The sequence below is a fragment of the Lineus longissimus genome, chromosome 8, assembly GCF_910592395.1.
Source record: "Lineus longissimus chromosome 8, tnLinLong1.2, whole genome shotgun sequence".
Taxonomy (NCBI): Eukaryota; Metazoa; Nemertea; class Pilidiophora; order Heteronemertea; family Lineidae; genus Lineus; species Lineus longissimus.
Window position 1 is genome coordinate 4,159,945 of NC_088315.1, and position 19,045 is coordinate 4,178,989.

Consider the following 19,045-nt stretch of genomic DNA (forward strand, 5'->3'; position numbering starts at 1 on the left):
GTGCACTGATTAGCCTGTAATGGCGGTTTTCTGCCGAATAGCTCGCGTAGCATAGTAGTACATTTCCAGTCACAGTCGTAATTTGAGAGGCACTCAATGTTTACGGGATATGCAGATTGAGACTTTAATGGGAAAATGGTCTTTTTGGGACTGGGAACATTCAGTGCCTGGAATTCAAGAAATTGCCAAACAAGTTTAATTACAGCAGCCAGATTGGTCGGATTTTTATATCTTGAGCAGATTTTTTCAAACTTACTGTTGAGGTTAAGAGGATTTATAGCTACATCTGACAATGAGAAAAACATCACGGACCACAAAGATTTCATGTTTTCAAGATATCGTTGATGGTTAATTGCATGCATTCAAACAATGTCTGGTACAACAAAGATAACTGCACCATGCCGGCAACAATTCTCCAAGAGGGCACGCCGCCTTTAAGAAACTACATCGATTCATCAACCTGCCACCAGGTGTCAGGGCTTACATCTCATTTGTCTGAGTCAATATCATTCTGTATGCAATCAACTGCTTGTTTGCAGATGTTAATATTATTTGTGGACTTTGTTTGAACAAATGAGTGTTTTAGATGTACATAACACAAAACTGCATCAGCCAGCAATCCTGTCGATATGAATTTCATTTTCTTTGACACTTTTTTCCTCCTATCATAACAAGTAAAGTTTTTGCTATTTTAGCAAGAACTGATGAGGTTTCAAGAGAACACTTTTGATTTTAAAGGTAGACTATAAATAGGAGCCAGTAGGTCGGACTAAGTTACACAAAGTCGCCAATAGGTGTCTCTCCTATCACACAGTACATCGAACAATTCACCCTTATCACATTGTTTCAAACACCCCGTCCCTAAACCGCGCAATCAAGTCACATGACGACTACCACATTTGACTCACTACTTCCAAATTTGAAATTTGAAATTCAATTTGCAATTCAATTTCCACAATGCTGTTGTGTAGATCAATATAGAAACACAATACATGACAATTTTCATCACGCTCCCTTGTCTAATTATTGTACTGTGGCCATGGTTATTTCTAATATCTACAGGGGAACACCTTTAAAACAACGTACACAGATGAACTACACCTTTAAAACTGGTTCATTCACCAGAAAAGGGCCGCATCTGTTTCTGAGTCTAATTACGCTAAAATTGACAAACTCTTCATCTCGGCATTTAGAAAGCTGTGTAATCACGGCGTACATTATTCATAAACGCCGCATCCCATAATGTTTTGATAGTGAAAAATGCACATTATCCAAGATTCAAAACGAGCTGCATCATGATTGTTCTAAGAGGGTTTGGCTTACAAATCTCTTCGTCAACTTAAAATCAAAAATTATATGACATCATAATTCAATCAGAACCATTATCTTTCGTTTTATAGCGTGTGCAGGTGTTCTGGGTTTACCTAAAATGTGAAATGCAGCGAGAAAACAACATCAAAGTTAAGCACTTGGTCAAGTCATTCGTAATAAGCGTGGGGCTTTAGCTTGGTTCATATCATATGCTCGTTAAATCTTCACAAAACCAATTCATAGGAAATATTGGTCCCCGAACGAACATTTTGGCACTAAATGAAATATGCAAATTGTGGCCGCTAATTATCTGAATGCAGCGTTATCAAAACCAACATCCATGACAAGCGCAAGATCATGTGACCTGCTGGGAGTGCATTTGTCAATGACTGAATACCATATTTAACATTGTGAACTGTGAAATTTTCACGACCTTAAGATTAGGCAAATTAGCTCATTTTTACTTGGCGATAGACTAAATATCGCGTTGGTTAAACCCAACTGCTTTACTCGAAAACCCACCTTGAAATGAACAGATGGACAGACAGACCCAGAAACAGACCAACCAACAAGCGCACACGCCACACCAAAGCAATTTCGTGCAATTTATAAATTAGGCCAAAAAACGCAGCATCTCAGCAAATTCTAATCTTGTAGCGCATTGGGAAAAACTTTGCAACATTGTTCATAATTCAAATTAATTCTCCAATCATGAATGTGCATACATTGATAACATCCAATAGGAATTTTTCATTTTCTCGTAAGAAGAATCGTAAAATAGTACGTGGTGTTTCCCAGCGGGGCCGTTTGTTTCCGGACGCGATCCGAGCGAAGATTCGCAGCGATTTTATGCAATTATGTGTTATTTATGAAATGTTCATGATATGCCACTCCGGGCCTTGGGAGGCATACTTTAGAGTCCCCAGCGGGGTTTTAAGCTTGCTAGCAATGAGCATGTCTTTCAAAACTCAACCAAGACAGAAACTCGAACATCAATATCAGGGTGTTGACGGAAGATTATGACAATAGGCATTGGTGTAGAAGCCATTTTCGAAGAAGTCATAAAATTCTAGTCAAATTGATATTTTCCCACTTTCGAAAAGTTACAGCCATTATTGATTATTTTGTCCTTTAACTGGGGCTATTTGCAAATCCTAACCAAAACAACATCCTTATTTGGCATCCTTGAAACCAACTGGAGACCTACGATTTTCATGAATCAAACTCTGGCAGAACCTACTTCTAAAATTCATGGAATATTTTACCAAAATTATCAAATATCGGTATTTCGACTGCAAAAGTGGGAAATTTAGATTCGATTCGACAAGCTGCGTACCATTCATGAAGATGATCAATGATAATAGAGTCCCGTTCATCTTAAATTTAACATTTCTACGACGCTCGTAGTAAAATTATCGATTTTTCTAAAACGTACGAGGCATTCCCGTAAAAAATGCATCCCATAGTAAAATTTGAAAAGCTTCAGCGTGGAGCATAGTACGCCAAAGAATTGCATCAGTCATTTTTAATTACTCTGTCATAGGCAATAATCAGGAATCGCAAAAGACAATTACGTGATGAGTGAATTCAGGCTTTAAATTTAATTACATAATTACTGATAGTGACAATGTTTTTTCTCGTGTTGAAAAATTTCCGAAAATGACAATTATTTTCTGCAACATAATATCCATTAGCTTTTTGAAATAGCATCCTGATATTACAAGAATTATTCAGTGTTGCATTAAAATTTTGTAAACAGAATGTTCCTAATTAAAAACCGCCCATTGAATCATGTGCCATGAAGGAAAAAAAGTAGGAACTTATGGTCTTTCAACTTCGAGGACAAATTCCAACACTAAGAAAGTGAAGAAATGTGACAAGAAACTATCTGTTAACTTTGGCCGACTTCAAAAACTATGGCTCCTACTTCCTCCCCCTCCCTATATTTCTAAAATACGAATTGCGATTTGAAAGTGACAGTGTGATTGAAAGAGGAGGATTTTCAAGCTCTTATCTTCAATTGGTGGTGCCTCAGATTCCCCCACTTCAATATCGACAGTATCTCGACAAAATCTTTCAGAATCGTTTTTTCTCTCATAATGTCGATCAGCCCATCTCTGTCATCAAGCGTTAGACATTACACCATGCGACTGCATCCATGCATAAGAAAACACGAGGACAGATTGTGTTCAAAGTCGCTAATTCCATTTTCAGATTAAACTCAACATGCTCCGAGAAATAAAGCTGTGTAAACTTATGAGGTTTTTGCAATCCATCAGGGTTTTTTCTCTGAATTCAATACCATCCCCATACCTGAATCACAAAATTGCATCATTTGTTAATTTCAAAATTGGGGGCATTTAGTGTCTCACCCAAGACCTAAACAAACTCAGCATCAAAGCAGAATTTGGAGTGTAGTTCACTTGACTCTGAAGGACCAGACCAGTACAGTTTTGAAAACACATGACAGCAAATCGTTTGTTTGCAATAGATCTAAGACATTTTTCAAGAGAATATGACATTTTTAACGAGATTATGAGTAATGTTGGTCGTTCAAACGTATGATGTCATCCGTGTAAACCTTTGTGCATAATATGCTTTGAATAGGTAAATAATTTTCAGAATCTGCATGCTGAGAATACTCAACTCGAAAAAGTCTGAAATATCTATGTTTCTTCTGGTTTTATAGATCCCACTAATTGATAATGGGGAAGCTTTGCTGATAGATGTGATCACCCCCTCTGTTCATTTGTTAGTTCAGTCAATTGCACCAATACATCAATACAGGATGTATTAGACAGTACTGGTCATAAGTAAATTACCCACCATGAGGAAAAATTTGAACAACGATGACTGCACTTATCATATAGAGAAAATGACTTTTGCTACGTGTTATGTTGCTTTACGACTAGAACTGTGCGTGGTGTTACTTTTTATGACAAGTAGTACCTTTCCACTCTACCAGTCGACAAAATACGAAATTAAAACACCTTTTTGCAGCACTTAGATTAATACAGTCATGACGCACACTGGGCAGTTTTGAATTATACAAGTCACACGACACACCAGCATGTCATAGAAAATTATACGATAAATGTAAACAGTTCACCAGAGGACAGAGAATGGATATATTTTGAATGAAAACACAGGTTGTTCTATCGGTAAATCGTCCCAATGTGGGGCGAGCATATAATGGGCAGAAAGTGAGCAACCACGCTGTTCTCCTAAATTAGCCCAGCCCCCCCCCCCCCCATACAGTTCTGTTGAACTAAATTGTTTTGGACACGAGAATAGTTCTAATGGTGAGCGTTGTCATACCCATTTTCTGATTGGTTTAGATGAGTCTTTTTCATCCAATGAGGACCAATGTGTCAACCAATCAGCGCTGCTTTGCCTCGAATGCCGATAATACATCCGATAATTTGGCAATACCCAACGTCTGATCAGCCTCCTTGTGACGATCTGGAACCGACCCAAGAGGTGCAAAATGCCAGCCACTCCTATCCTCTATCACCACATCTACAAACTAAATTTACAAGCCCACGATATCTTAGATCAGGACAACTTAAGGTCAATACCACTCGCCCAACTCAATACGAATCAAAAGAAGTCTATAACTGTTAGTAATCCAAGACCTTATGATCTCTCCGCAACATATACCTGAGACTATCTTATCACTACATGTACTTTTCCAATCAGTCAAAAAGAGAGATTGGGGAAAAAAGCGATGGAATTCTTTGCATACGTTTTATCTTTCAAATACTTGAGTTGCCTGCATCGAGGATTTCTAAAGCAGCTCTTGAACTTCTCCAGCGCAAACATGCAAAGAACATACTGCATGCAATCACTCGAGACAAAAAAGAACGCAAAGTCTGTCCTTTTTTTCAACTTTCTGCTCCACAGCTAAACCTTTTTATAAATGAGAAACACTCAAGATCGACAAAGGCTTTCCTGCAACAGCAGTCATGAAAATAAAATTTCATTTTATCTCGCCTTGAAACCTCTCTCTATGAGCACCTCTGTAGGCAGGGCACCCTCTCTATTTAGGACACTGATTAACACATATAGCCTACAGTCAAACCTTCCTTGGCAGACCCCCTCTCTCTATTAAGGGCACTAGCTATGATCCCTCATTGGTTATTTTTACTCACTTTGACCACTTTAATCAGGACACCACCTCTCTATTAAGGACAGTACTGGCCAGTCTCAATGGCATCCTTGATAATAGAGGTTTTACTGAACTTTCCATAGATTCTCTCTTTGATTCTCCCAGTGGCATCCTTACAAGATAGGTTGTATCATTTCTGGCCATAAGAGTCTTCAAAGTTCAATGACTAAATCTACAGAGGACAAAATCAACTGCTACACCACTAATCATTATTCCATACATGCTAGACCTTCAAGCACAGCCTACACTCCCATGTATTTGATGAGCTAATGTCTTAAATGTAATATACACGAGAAACATCAGCAAATTCTTCAAAGTACGAAAAAACTTGAGTGCGTATCTCTGTACATCTTAAAGAGTTTGAAGAATTTAATAATACTCTAGATGGTGTTCGCTTTTTTTCTTTAATGTGTGTGAAACGATCTGCTTGAGTTTTGGTGAATCTTAGCCGGGGAGTCTGTTTTAACTTCTTTAAAAGGATTCTATTTGGTCTTCACAAGATTTCTAGACTTAGCTTTTTTATGCCAACGTTTGAAGAAATCCATTGTTGACACACTTTACAATCAATACAGGCTGGAGGGACTGCTATGAAAGAAAGTAAATCAGTACCCTGCCATGAATATCAGAGATGACAGAACTAAGTAATCCTAAAGACCCAAGCCTCAGTGTCAACCAGCACCGGTCCCAAGCGCTCCACTCTCCTTCCAGCTTCCTTGCAGAATGACAAAACTAGAACGAGTGGCCCACAAATAACTGTCAAAGGTCCTCTCCTCCACTTGAAGGCCATGGATGTCCCTGAGCGAAGCATTAGAGAGTCAATAACTAAGGTCTTTCCATAAGCACACTGGTTCCACACAGGCAGTCACAATGGAACATGACAGAAATGCTATGGCCTTATGTAGCCTTCTCTAGCAACCCTGAAGTATTCCTCTTCAGCAACCCTGAGGTAGCCCTCTTCGGTAGCCCGGAGGTAGCCTAGCACAGCCTCTGTAGCAACCCTTGAGGTCTCCCGGTCTCTTCAGCAACCCTGAGGTAGCCTTGCCTCTTCAAACCTGAGGTAGCCCGGCCTCTTCAGCAACCTGAACTCCAAAATGTGCCCTAAACTGGCTGAACAGACAAACTACATGCATACATGCGATGCATCAACTGGACAGTCACCAATACACTGTCTACTGACTGTCACATGCATTAAACAGATGGAGAAGAACCAGGGGTACCCACGGACAATGAAACTGAAAGAAAACCTAATTAAAGAAACTTGTGGCTGAAGGGCTACCCCGACTAGAACAGAAAGTGACTTACGTTTTCGAAGTAAGTGTATCCGACTGACCAAAACGACACCACAAACCCGCTGTCATATTCACCGAAATGCCTGACATATGTTCTACACACCTCGCTGCTGCTGCATCAAATCCGCATCTAGTCCACAGCCTGCATCGCCCCGAGATCTCAACATCAATTGCAGGTACAATACGAGGCATCGATCAATATGTGTTATATGTCTCGCCCTACGGTAAACACACCGCTAAATATTCACGCTGGCCAGAACAAGGTGAACAATTGGCCAACAAAGGCGGAAAAATCATAGTAAAATCGCCAGATTTACTATTGGTGATAAGATAAGTGAGATTCCACTGAGGAGGAGGCAATGATTTGGGTTGCATGGAGCACGTCTTTTGTTGGCTCTATTGTTCGATGTCTTTATAAATAAAATCTTGAGAGGATGCTTGAGTAGATCTTTTGGACATCTGTGATGAATTGAAACGTCTTTGTGTCGTTTTTCTTATGGAGACTGGAGACTTTTTATACGATTTTTAACAAGGGGAATGGTGCTTTTGTTGGTGCTTCTGAAGTCAGTCATGGGGTCTATCAGGCAAAGGTTGGAGTCATGCCATGGAATGATATGGCACTGTGCACTGAGTAGTAACGGGAGTGATACACACGACACTTGACAGCAAAAAAAAAGCCAACCATTTTACTTGAGGAGAAAAGAGTGAAATCATGTTCAGAACCCACCACCACCCCATCGTTCCACTTGAACAGAATATCCTGAACGGATCCTTGCCTTACTTATTTACAACCCATCCACATATCAAAACCATAGATTTCAACATCTACAACCCCGCAACCCCGCCATTTCACTCGAGCAGAAAATCCGGAACGGAGCAAGCGGCAATCTTATTACAAGATCAGCACACGAGTACGATGCCAATCGACATCTCTATCCCTATCATTAACACCGATTGCTGCACGTCAAAGATATTCCACGCAGGGCATATGCGGAACGATTTTTTCATTTCTGCGTACTTGATCGAGGCATGCATGCAAATTAGCCTTGCTCTGTCACAATAAATACTTTAGCCTTCTTGAGCAGGAAGGGGACCTTGTCAAGGGCAATGGCGAGTACAAGGAATAAATGTCCTTGAGAGGACTTTTCTTGTCTTTGGTGATTGCCATTTTCTGACACACACTGTATACCATCAAGTTTTAGCGGCCATTTTATTTTCGGGATTTCACACTAATCTCAATCTGCGAAAATAAAAATTGCCAGCATATGTCTTGAAAGGATCTAATCAGCCAAAATCATAAAAATATATAACTTTTAGAGACATTTTCACAAATCGCAAAAATTAGAGGTGCAACAATTAGGCGGTTTAAACAGTATACATCCATCCCTGCCACGACCAGTCCAGTCATTACCCAACATCCTGAGACACCCCCTCATCTCTGGCCTTGTAAGCACCCAGCATTAAGTACGAGGTATTAGATTAGATATCCCCAACATGAACACAGAACAAGCGTAGGAGACGTCTCACGATGTACAACCGACGGGAAAAAACGCAATGCAGAAAAGCTTCTGTGATGAAGGAATCTAATAAAATTCTGTTATCTAATTTGTCGAGAATTCTGCATTGAGTTTCCAGCTTTGGTCATCCAAAAAGCGCTACACGAAGATGCAAACGATTGCATGATGTGACTTCTGTCGATTTCAGCAAAGTTGACGAGAAATCCATGTCTTTACATCCTTATAAATGCTAGCATCACTGCACTGGAGCTTCAAGCCAACATAAGTGGAAAGTACTTTAGAGTACCAATTTCACCAAAATCTGGTTAGATCATGGTACTGTAAGTCAATAACAGCCACTGGTTTTTAAAAATTGTGCCAACTACTTATCAGAACTTTCAGATGTATCGAGGAATACAAATGCACTCACCGAAGAGAGAAGTTGAGAAGCATTTAGTTGTGACGAAATTGACGACAGATACTCGACTGAAAGACAGAAATGGCCAGGACAAGGATGAATGTATTTACAGATGAATCCAATCAACACAAGGTGAAACGAAGCCAGTAGTACGAATCAGTCATTTCAAGTCCTATAAGCACGTGTACATCAAATACAATCACGTGAAATACAATGCACTGTACCAATACAGTATCTACAAGCACTGCCACCCAACTCAACCTGGACCCAAGCTCTCGTTTCTTTCGAGAGACGTATGTTCAGATAATGCCAAGATTTAAACCGATTAGATTCACGTTATGATCCCAGCGTGTTAATCGAATTGACAGCTCTCGACGACATCAATGATTATTTTATCTCTTTTCGTACACCATCGTAAACTTTAGCGTCTTTCGGGACGAGTTTATTCAAATACGTAGCATTTTCTGTGCCTTGCACATCCTATCACAGTATCTATTGACAGAAGAGACGTGAAAGTATTGTCATTTTTCTCACATTGATGCACTGATATAAGGACGTCATGAAAGGTGTAAGTCTCGTGATGACATAAGTATGTACATCGAACCAGACCAGACCAGACCAGATCACATTCCTGCGCGTTTACACTGCAGACCAATCGTGTGTAAATGGCCCTTTTTGTCTCCAATTAACGCCCAACTCCTGAGCACCGAGCTGGTCCATTCCATACTGATATCCGATTATAACACATAGTAATTACAAACAAAAGTCATATCTGGAAACCTAAGTACGCAAGCTATATATTAAAACCATCCATTGTTCGGATTGCAGCGTCCCATCAATACCACGCCACACGGTCTATATTTGCATCAAAATTCCCTTTATTGCTTCAGCTATTAAATCAGTAATAACAAATGTATTCTATTCTTTGATTTTGCGATAATGTGGGATAAAATTTTTATATACCGGGATATTATTCGGTCGGGACAGACTGAAGGGAAAGTATATACATGAAGGTTGTTAAGATTATGACAGGTCTGTGTGATGACTGTCAATTGATTATATTGGGCCGTGAAAAAGTCTGGTTGCTGTTGAAAATAGAGTATGATAATGGGAGGGAGTTCATTTCAAGGGTTTTATGGTCCTCTACTGCCATATGATAATTCAAGAAGTTCAAAGGGAATTCTCAGTCCTATAACCAGGACATACAAGAATGTTACATCAATGTGATGCATTATTGCCTTACTGTGAATCTGACCTTGATTTGTTATGGGTTTTAAGTTGTATCTGCGTCTTTGTTCAGAAAAAGTTCCTAGTGACACTATTTTGAAACTTTCGGAAATTGGATGAAAGTTTTAAATAGACCAGGTGCTATTTCAGAAAATTACATCTTTCGACATCCCATTGTACATCAACTTTTATTGAGAACATTTTAAATAACTGCAATTTGACATCTCCAAAATAAAGAACAGATTCCCTAATAGAAACCCTGACATTTAGAATCTCACCTCTGACATTTAAATGGTAGGCACCCATCATTCACCACTTGGTGATTTGGAGGAGTCCATAATAGCCAATAGGTAAGGCAGGTACTGCAATTGTCAATTTCTTCAGGAATAACATATTTTGATTTAATTACAGATATTTTTGAGATAACCAGCAATTACTTAAGAGGACAGAGTGCATGAAATGGCAATTATTAATCTCTAGTAGGGAGACTGCGTCTAAATTTACTTACAAAGTGGTGTTTTTAGCTCTGAAACCATGAATGAGTTTCATAATCGAATTGGTACCACAGCGGGAGAGCTTATCAAACCGGAAAACTTGTGTACAAAATATGCAATGTTCACCATAACTCCATTACACGTAGATTACTTAGTTAAGATTGCTTTTTTTTGCATCGTACGTACTAATGCCAGCCTCCTTTAATGTTAATTAAACCGTCAAGTTTCATTACTCCAAAAGATAAAAGGGGAATTTCACAATTAAAGTCCGCTTTAAAGACACGACATAAAAGACATTTCACTTACGAATTAAAACAAGTACCAAGGCTTGGTATGAAATTTCAATTACGGTATCGTTTGTACATTATCCTTGTAGTGTTACGTGAGTATTTAAGTGTGCGGTTTAGTGCAAAATACGTAACTCGCTTTTTTCTTGCGCAAGCCAAGAGGGGCCCCAAGGTAGTACTTAACGTTGTCTTTTATATCTAACAAAAGAACTAATGACTAGTTACGGAGTACTGCGCATTCGAAAGTTCAAACATGATTATACTTATTTAGGGCTTTTTAACCTCTATTCTTCAATTACAAAGTGTCTGGCACTAGAGGGGGCATAAAATTGCCCTAAACTGAACAAGGCAATTAATTATTTTCTAAAATCCATTCAAAATCCATTATTCAATTCAGAATTCGTAAATGCGACCTTTGTGGACATCTTTAATGCCCTTAGGTCAAGAGTGTTCACCCTCAGCAGTTCATAATTTACAATGAAAAAGAACTGCATTGATATACACAACTGACATATATTGAAAGAGATAGCAAAGCTGCGACTTCAGACTAACGAAGATGTTAAAGATACTGGCCAGCACCAATGGGGGGGGGGGAAATGAAAAGAAAATAAGTATGTGTATGACATTTCACCCCTTCTCTTGGTAACTGGTGGGAAGAAAGGAGGGGAGACGCCACATCCCCCTTTTTCAGCCATATCGACATTACTCTTACGTAGTTATATTTCAAACCAAATGTTTTTTATTAATGCCATCCTTACATCTAAGTTTTGGACAAAGACTAATATGTTATATACTAAACAAACACCTAAAAAAAATCTACCCACCCTCACTTGACGCAACATGAAGTACATATAGAATTACTATGCAGCCGATACCCGAGTGAAGAGCGATGACAATTGCTCTTGAAAGACAATAGAGGGCACTCAAATCTCAGTCTAAATCGGTAATAATAAACTGGTAAAAAATGACCAAATCAGAGTCAGAGTACCATCACGGTAATCGAAAACGCGAAAATCTCCAAGATTCGCTGCACACGCACAAAAGGACAAAGGTCCCAGTATGTTGAGTGAACATGTGTCAAGCCCTCAACACGCGGCTACTATTCTTCAAAAGTAAGTAATTTCAACTCCGTATGAACATCAAAATCTTTACACATGCAAATCAAAGGAGTTATCGTATTACAAAAGCATTTGAAACTTTTTCATGTTATGTGAAAAATCACAATCCGGCAAACGGCGATGATTATATTCCGGTATCTTTTTTACTGCAGAGGGCCGTATATAAAGAGACTCCATTATAAATCTTTATGACCACTTTTGACGATTTCTCAGGTATTGTGCGAGGGCTCTTCTGCTAATCGACCGCAACCCTACAGGATGAATCTCAGATTTCGACATCTTTGAGATAAGACGACAAGAAAGGCTCGGACAATGGGCATGGTACAATATGCACTTTCTTCATTCTTCTTATCGCGATTAAAAAGACTTAAAAGTTGCCTGTGCGTGACTTAGTCAAATATGAAGTGATTTTCGAAACGAAAATATGATTGTTTTGTTCAGGATAAACTAACCCCGGAGCTGAACTGATGCCAATTTCAAACGACTTTGATTTGAGTTAATCAATTCTGATAAGGCAAATGCTATGGACTTTAGCACCCAAAGGGTTAATTGTCCAAAGTTGTCACAAAATGTCGAATCATCAGAGACTTTTGGAAACATCCTACTTTATCGCTGGCAGGCGTCATGACTTTATGAATTAGCCAGGACTTTTTTACCATATTCTGTCAGATCAGACTGGTGGATCTTCAGCATCTAACAACCAAGGTTATTACGACCAAGCTGATAGTTTGCTGGGGATTAGTGGGCACGGAACTATGTATGGAAAACCATAAGATTTTCGTGGAAATTTACCCACTAACAAGCAATTTAACAATTTTACTGCAATCAGCAAGATAAAGTTCTCTTGTCTGCGAGTAAATTCATTAATCGCTGGGTCAATAAAAATTTGATCAATCTTACTTATCCCATACCATGAATATTTAAATCAAATCAAAAGCAAACAAGAAGTGTTTGTTTTTCAAATCCATATGTATTTGTAAAATGAACAGAAAATTGATTACAGACACGAGCATGTCAGACTCTGGATCAAAAGGGTTCAAAATCTGTGTGGGAGGCTTAGTCAAAAACGAGATTTGATTCAGACATCATAAAATGAGTTGAGTTGCATTACCTCCAAGATCATGCCTGACTTGTTAATCAGTTCATTTCGTTCCGTGTTGGTTCATTCTGGTTTTTGATTTCGTGTATTTTTCAGTACAAATGCAAAGCAACCTTGTAGGGGAAGTGTAAAAGAGTCACTGTCCTCTGTTGATAATGTCCTTTTTCGAATGCACTTTTCGCAGTCAGTATTGAGAGAATTTGGCAAAAAAAACCAACGATATAAGATGCCCAAACTGGATTCAAAGCCCAGCCCTGTTTGGCTGTGGAGAAATGTCATGGGGAACCCATTAGGTCACCCATTGTAATGACCCACCTCTACACCCCCACTCCCTCCTACAAAAAAAGGTAATATTGAGCAAGACCATAATGATATGTCATAGTACAAAGATCGGTATCACAAAGACCACAAAGAGATATGAAAAATTGCAAAAAATCCCACGGAAACAAGATAAAGCTCATTTCTGCAGTAATTTCTGAGCAGCACACCGCACGATTACTAGATCGGAGTAAAACGTACAAAACAATGGTTTTCCTCACAAAAGGTATAAAACACGTTAAACAGATGATCAAAGACACAATTCACTTCCGTGAAGAAGAAAAAAGTGGCACTGAACTGGAAATGGCTCGATATCTCATATAGCGACCATATATGATTTCACTTCAACTTGGGATTAGAAGCCCTGTGCATGATACGTACATATTCATGTCAAATACATGCTGGGTTTCATCCAACATAATCTGACATTGGTTATTGCCATAATATTGATTGCATTAACATACAGTTCATATAAGAACGGGCATCTAAGGTCCGTATAACAATGGGTACATAGAAAACATTATTACTAGCTGCATGGACTTCCGATGAAAAAAAGTGATAAAGGTACAAAGGAGTAATATCAAATTTTTTCATCACAACTTGAGCGATATATCGTAAGTAGTGTTATAGAAAGTGTATTGTGATTCTGACTCTACATACATGGACTTGACCTGGGGACATCGAGATGCTATATTCATGGTGATAACTAATATAAGCAAACGTCCCAACAACAATATGCCACACTTATTACATTCTCGTCACATGATGTGCATGTGACGACAAACATTTTCAGAAGAAATAGGCAAAAAAAATGCAGGACAATCACGTATAAGTCTTTGGTTTAATCAAGGATGAGATGAGCAGACACTGATGTGTGATTTTTTTTGTAAGAAGATCGAGGGCCACAACGAAAGGAATCGATCATTTCTGAAGAGGGTGGGCATGAAATCACAGACATTTACTTACTTATACCGATAAAACTGACCTCATGTGTTAGAAATGAGTAGTTCACGCTACGAGTATTCCACATGAATGTACATCATGTACATGCCTCAATAATAACTGAAAATCACCTGAACTGACAGCTATACTTACAGGAGACTGATTTGTTAGAAAAACGTGCAACACGCCATAAGGAAATATTCCAACTGAGCTCTGACAATAAAACAACAAAAGATACCTAAATTACAACCCTCAAGAAGCAGCGAAGATGTCTTTTTATACAACACAATGATCGAACGCGTCTGCTTACATCGACATCACCTTTTGCTCCACCCTCTTGAAGAATAACAATGCATCCCGCAACGATGCAACAATGGCCAGAAAAGACGCAACAATGGTCGAAAAAGATGCGACAATCCTCGTACCACTGACTGTCACAAAAAGAAATCACAGTGAAAAGAACAGCCCATGGAAAAAAAAAATAATGAACGAGAAAACAATATCACCAAAATCTATATCTATATGCCCAAATCTATAAAATTGCCAAACTTGGGAAGTTATGGAGTGCTGAAAAAGTTCCCAAATGATAATGGCATCAGTCATGTAGACATCGCACCTTATAAGAACAAGAGATATTACAATAATACGCTATGACGTCTTGTAATGCCCGAAGCACAAGTATTTTTCTAACTCCTCTCGCACTTTGACGGCGGAAAAAACACGGCGGACATATTCCAATTAATATACCCCTGATATGTCATCCTGGTTCATTTAGCAAGCCAATCTGCCGCCTTCAGTCATATTTAGGACATTTGCAAGTAAAACAAAGACAGTGGTGTGTATATTGGTCGTTTGATGTGGCCTAATGTCGCTGGTAATGTCGCCATCCCGATCATATCTGATAGAACATAAAGAACATAGAAAGGACATTTCTTTGTCATTTGACGACCATATTTTTTCCTCTGAGGTACGTTAGATACTTTCGCGTCAAGTACAAAGGAGACGTGGTCGAATAATTGCGATGAGGACTTGGAAACCAGAGCTCTCTGTCACAGCATTTTTCCTTCCTCAGTCATGAAAAATAAGTCACACTTTGGAACTTTTATGCCAGAAAACAGACTCTGCTGCACATAAAGTTTGAACGGATGACAAGATATAAGGTCAAAAAAAGCTTATCAATTCTTTATCAAGAACTTACAAAGACCTTAGTCTTTGATAATGCTTGAGAGTATTCATTCATTTACTTTTTAAGCCAAGGCATATTGACCCTAGGTAGTCTAAAGTGCAAAAATGCAGGAACCATCCACAAATAAAAGTCATGTTGCAATACAGAATCTTCCTCACACAATTTTGCCAAAAGAGCAATTTTAAGCAGCTTATGTCACAGCAAATTACAATGCCAGTATGCATGATATTGCAGCACTTCTGCACCATTAAAAAGACACCTTAAGCCATACAAATGCACTTCTTGGCAAAAGAAGAAACAAGTTCGCTCCATCACACCTCGAGAGCCATAAACTAAGAGATTTACATAGTGACCAACGCCCATTATGGAACGACACCAAAAGAAAAAGCAAGTGGTCATTTTCGAGGCTATAACGACTTGCCACGGTGTACCTCTGTAGCTAGCCCAAGGACATGTCCATGGACGGGAAGAAATGAGGCTGGACAACTCCGTATTGGCTAAAGTTAATATCATCACCGTGTGTCCCGTTAGGCAATGCTTTGTGCTCCACAAGCTACAAGGATCCATTATTACCTAATAATGTATTTTTATCATCATCACTGGATCTTGTGAATAAGTGAATTTCTGACATTTTCAATCGGTCTATTCTCGTATGTCTGATGCTAATCCTTTGTCCAGCAAGGACAATGTGGCTGGTCCAAAGAACAAAATGAACCAGGCGGAGGGAGACTTCAATAGGTCTGCAAATATACTGTGGTTATGTAATATTTTCAAACACAAAAGACCTCATAAGATTTAGAAAATGTAGATGGTCTTAATAACAAATGAAGCAAGATGGGACACTGGATCAGTCTGGAAATATATTCTGGTTATGCAATATTTTCAAACACAATAGACCTCTTGCGACTTTGGTGAAAGACATCTTTCTGAAAGAATTGGGAACTTCTTTAGAATGATGAGACATAGGTGTCAAATGTAGCCGGATTGAGAGAAGTTATGCAATATTTCAAACACAAAGTTCATGAGATTTGGCCCAAATGATTTTTGAGAAGTGGGTGGAAATCTTTTGTGGCGAGATGAAATATATGATGGCGAATGTAGCAAGATTGGCGAACGTTATGCAATATTTCTTGACACAAAGGAAAACGACCTCTTCAGAATGAACAAAGATGACACTGAAAAGATGTGAAACTGGAAAATGAGTCAGAAACTAACATTTATGGAACAATGATACAAACTTTGTAACAAGGGGACGTGGAAGAACAGAGAAGTATTTTGCTACACTGGCACAATGATGCAGTAGACATCTTTGTCCAAAAATATAAAACAAGGATCAGTACTTTTAGAGGTCAGAGACTTGGTTATACACCATTTACATAGTCAGCCTTTGTGGACAAGAAAACAAGCCAAATATCTTCATATTAGCTGGGAATTCACATAAAATACATTAGAATATAAAGGTATAACAATGCAAATCACAATGGGTTGCATACTCACATAATACAGTAAATGTTCTAACACATTTGCTGATGAATTTTTCAAAACATGTGATTTCACTTTTCCTAACTCACTAATGCAGTGCTGAGGGGGAAAGTACTGTGCTGTTGAAAAAAATATGATTTGACCAACAAAGTTTGAAAGTGATGGAACAACACGAAAAAACTAACAACAGAACCGCAAATAAACAATATATATAACAATGGATATTGTCTTCCCGAGAGGCAAAAGTATCTGAGACACACAAGTTGGCCAACTTATTCTGCTTCTCAAAGATGCAGACTGATATTACCTGGAGTGGTTGATGGTGACACTGCCTCTGTGGCACTCCAGGGCTCCCCATTGTTGCATACAGCATTGGTACTGTTCTAAGTTGGCATTCAGCGACATGCCGACAAAGATGTTTTATCAAAAATAAACCAACCCAACAGACCTAATAAATGATGAAGATAATCCAAAAGAAGAAGCATTGAATAAGACTATACAAAGGAATACCAGATATCTGCAGAAATATGTAGGAAAAAATGTAACGAATGATTAAAAAATTCCATCAAAATGATGGAAAAGTTCAAAGATATAATGCTTACATGTTCAAATCTTGTACGAATTCTGACTCTTGTGTCCAAAGTATCCAAGTTGGACTCCCCTTAAGATATCGAATGTCAGGTTCTGCTAAAGTCGAATGGGAGAGTTGCAGAGATAGACAACCAACAAAATCAAAGACAGAATTCAACTGAGGACAAAACTTTCCTTGAAGTTTCCACTTCTGCTGCAGACAATTCAAAAGAAACTCTGGTACTATTGTTCACCTCAATTCAGCCTCCAGGACGCATATATTACAGGTCATCCTCACCAATAAGAGCAAATGTCGAAAACGTCAAAATCACGCAAAATGTCAATGCTACCATTTCGGATATGTGGGTTGAAGAACAAGTTATAATTTGATTTTTGATTATGGGAACTTAGGAACCTGTCAGATTGTAGGATCCGGTGAGCAGACGTGCGTACCATGTCGTCTGCTTCAGGCGCACACAGCAGACAAACACGCTAACAACAGGTCGCGACAATAACGCCATAGAAACGGCTAATTAGCGCCCCGGTGTGAACGCATCTTAAGAAGCCTATGTAATTCTTTCAATTTAAAATTTCGAAACGATCCATAAAAGCCGTGGAAAATCTCACAAAGGACTTTATGATTTGTCATGAACATACAATAATTGGTATAAGGAAAAATCTTTAACTCACAAAAGGAATTTGTGAAATTAGAATTTTCCAAAATTTCGACCTTGATATCTAACCCAAGGGCACACCAGAGAAAAAATATTTGACAATCAGACAATGGGCTACTTGAAAGAAAACCTTGGCACAACATTGAGTAAATCTGATCATTCGCTGTGTCAACTAACAGGGGGTACCGATTGAATAAGACGTATTTTTCCGCTGGATTTAATTTCTTAAATTGATAATACGGCAGCTGGGGCGATCGCCATGACCTTGAAGACCCCTCAAAACGTTTTTGACAATTAATAAGACTATCATGAATAAATTTCATACAAGACCTAGTTATACTTCTATGAATGAAATTTAATCCTTTTATTGAATTTTAAATAATGATTTCTCCAAAGATAGCTTTGTATAAAACGTGACTATTTTGCATAAATTTTTCAAGAGCTTGTTGTATTTCTTTGAACATGTTGAATTAGATTTCTATCATTTTGTGGATGTGGAACCACGATATTTGGGGTTTCTATTGTGGAATGCCAAATCCATGTAATTTCTTCCGGGATTTCAAAAACATTGCTTCCGTAAACACAATGGTGATCTCCAAGACGAAGAATTGAAATCAAAAGTAAACTTTCCGACATAGTATCAAAATATCATGCGGACATGTTACTGCAGATTGAGATGAGCCAGGGGGTTGTCCATAGAAACAGGCTGTATGACCTTTTCAGTTTTGACAAAATATCTTGACCCCAAAGTTATAGAATTAAGGACATCCTCCAGCACTATGACTTTCACTTCTTGCTCCCAGGCTGCTTTTCATTTTCGACCCTGTATCTTTACACAGAATATTTCTAAATACAATATATAGTATTCCAATTTCCCAAATATGTTTCTGTCAATTTCAGTTCGTGTACAGAACCCAAGTCAACATACTTGCACGCGATGTGATTGAAGTCTGGTCAATTTCATTA

At 38.6% G+C, this 19,045-nt stretch overlaps 1 protein-coding gene across 3 annotated transcripts in view; it reads right to left on the bottom strand.

Moving 5' to 3' along the window:
* LOC135492497 (uncharacterized) overlaps positions 1 to 19,045 on the bottom strand; it is a 126,546-nt gene that overhangs the window by 10,483 nt on the left and 97,018 nt on the right. The window contains exon 1 of one of the 3 annotated variants that reach the window (XM_064779009.1): positions 6,782 to 6,863. The exons of the other annotated variants lie outside the window; for them this stretch is intronic. The gene's annotated coding sequence lies outside the window, so the exon portion shown is untranslated. Of the gene's footprint in view, positions 1 to 6,781; positions 6,864 to 19,045 lie in introns of those variants that run through there. 3 annotated transcript variants of the gene reach the window in all.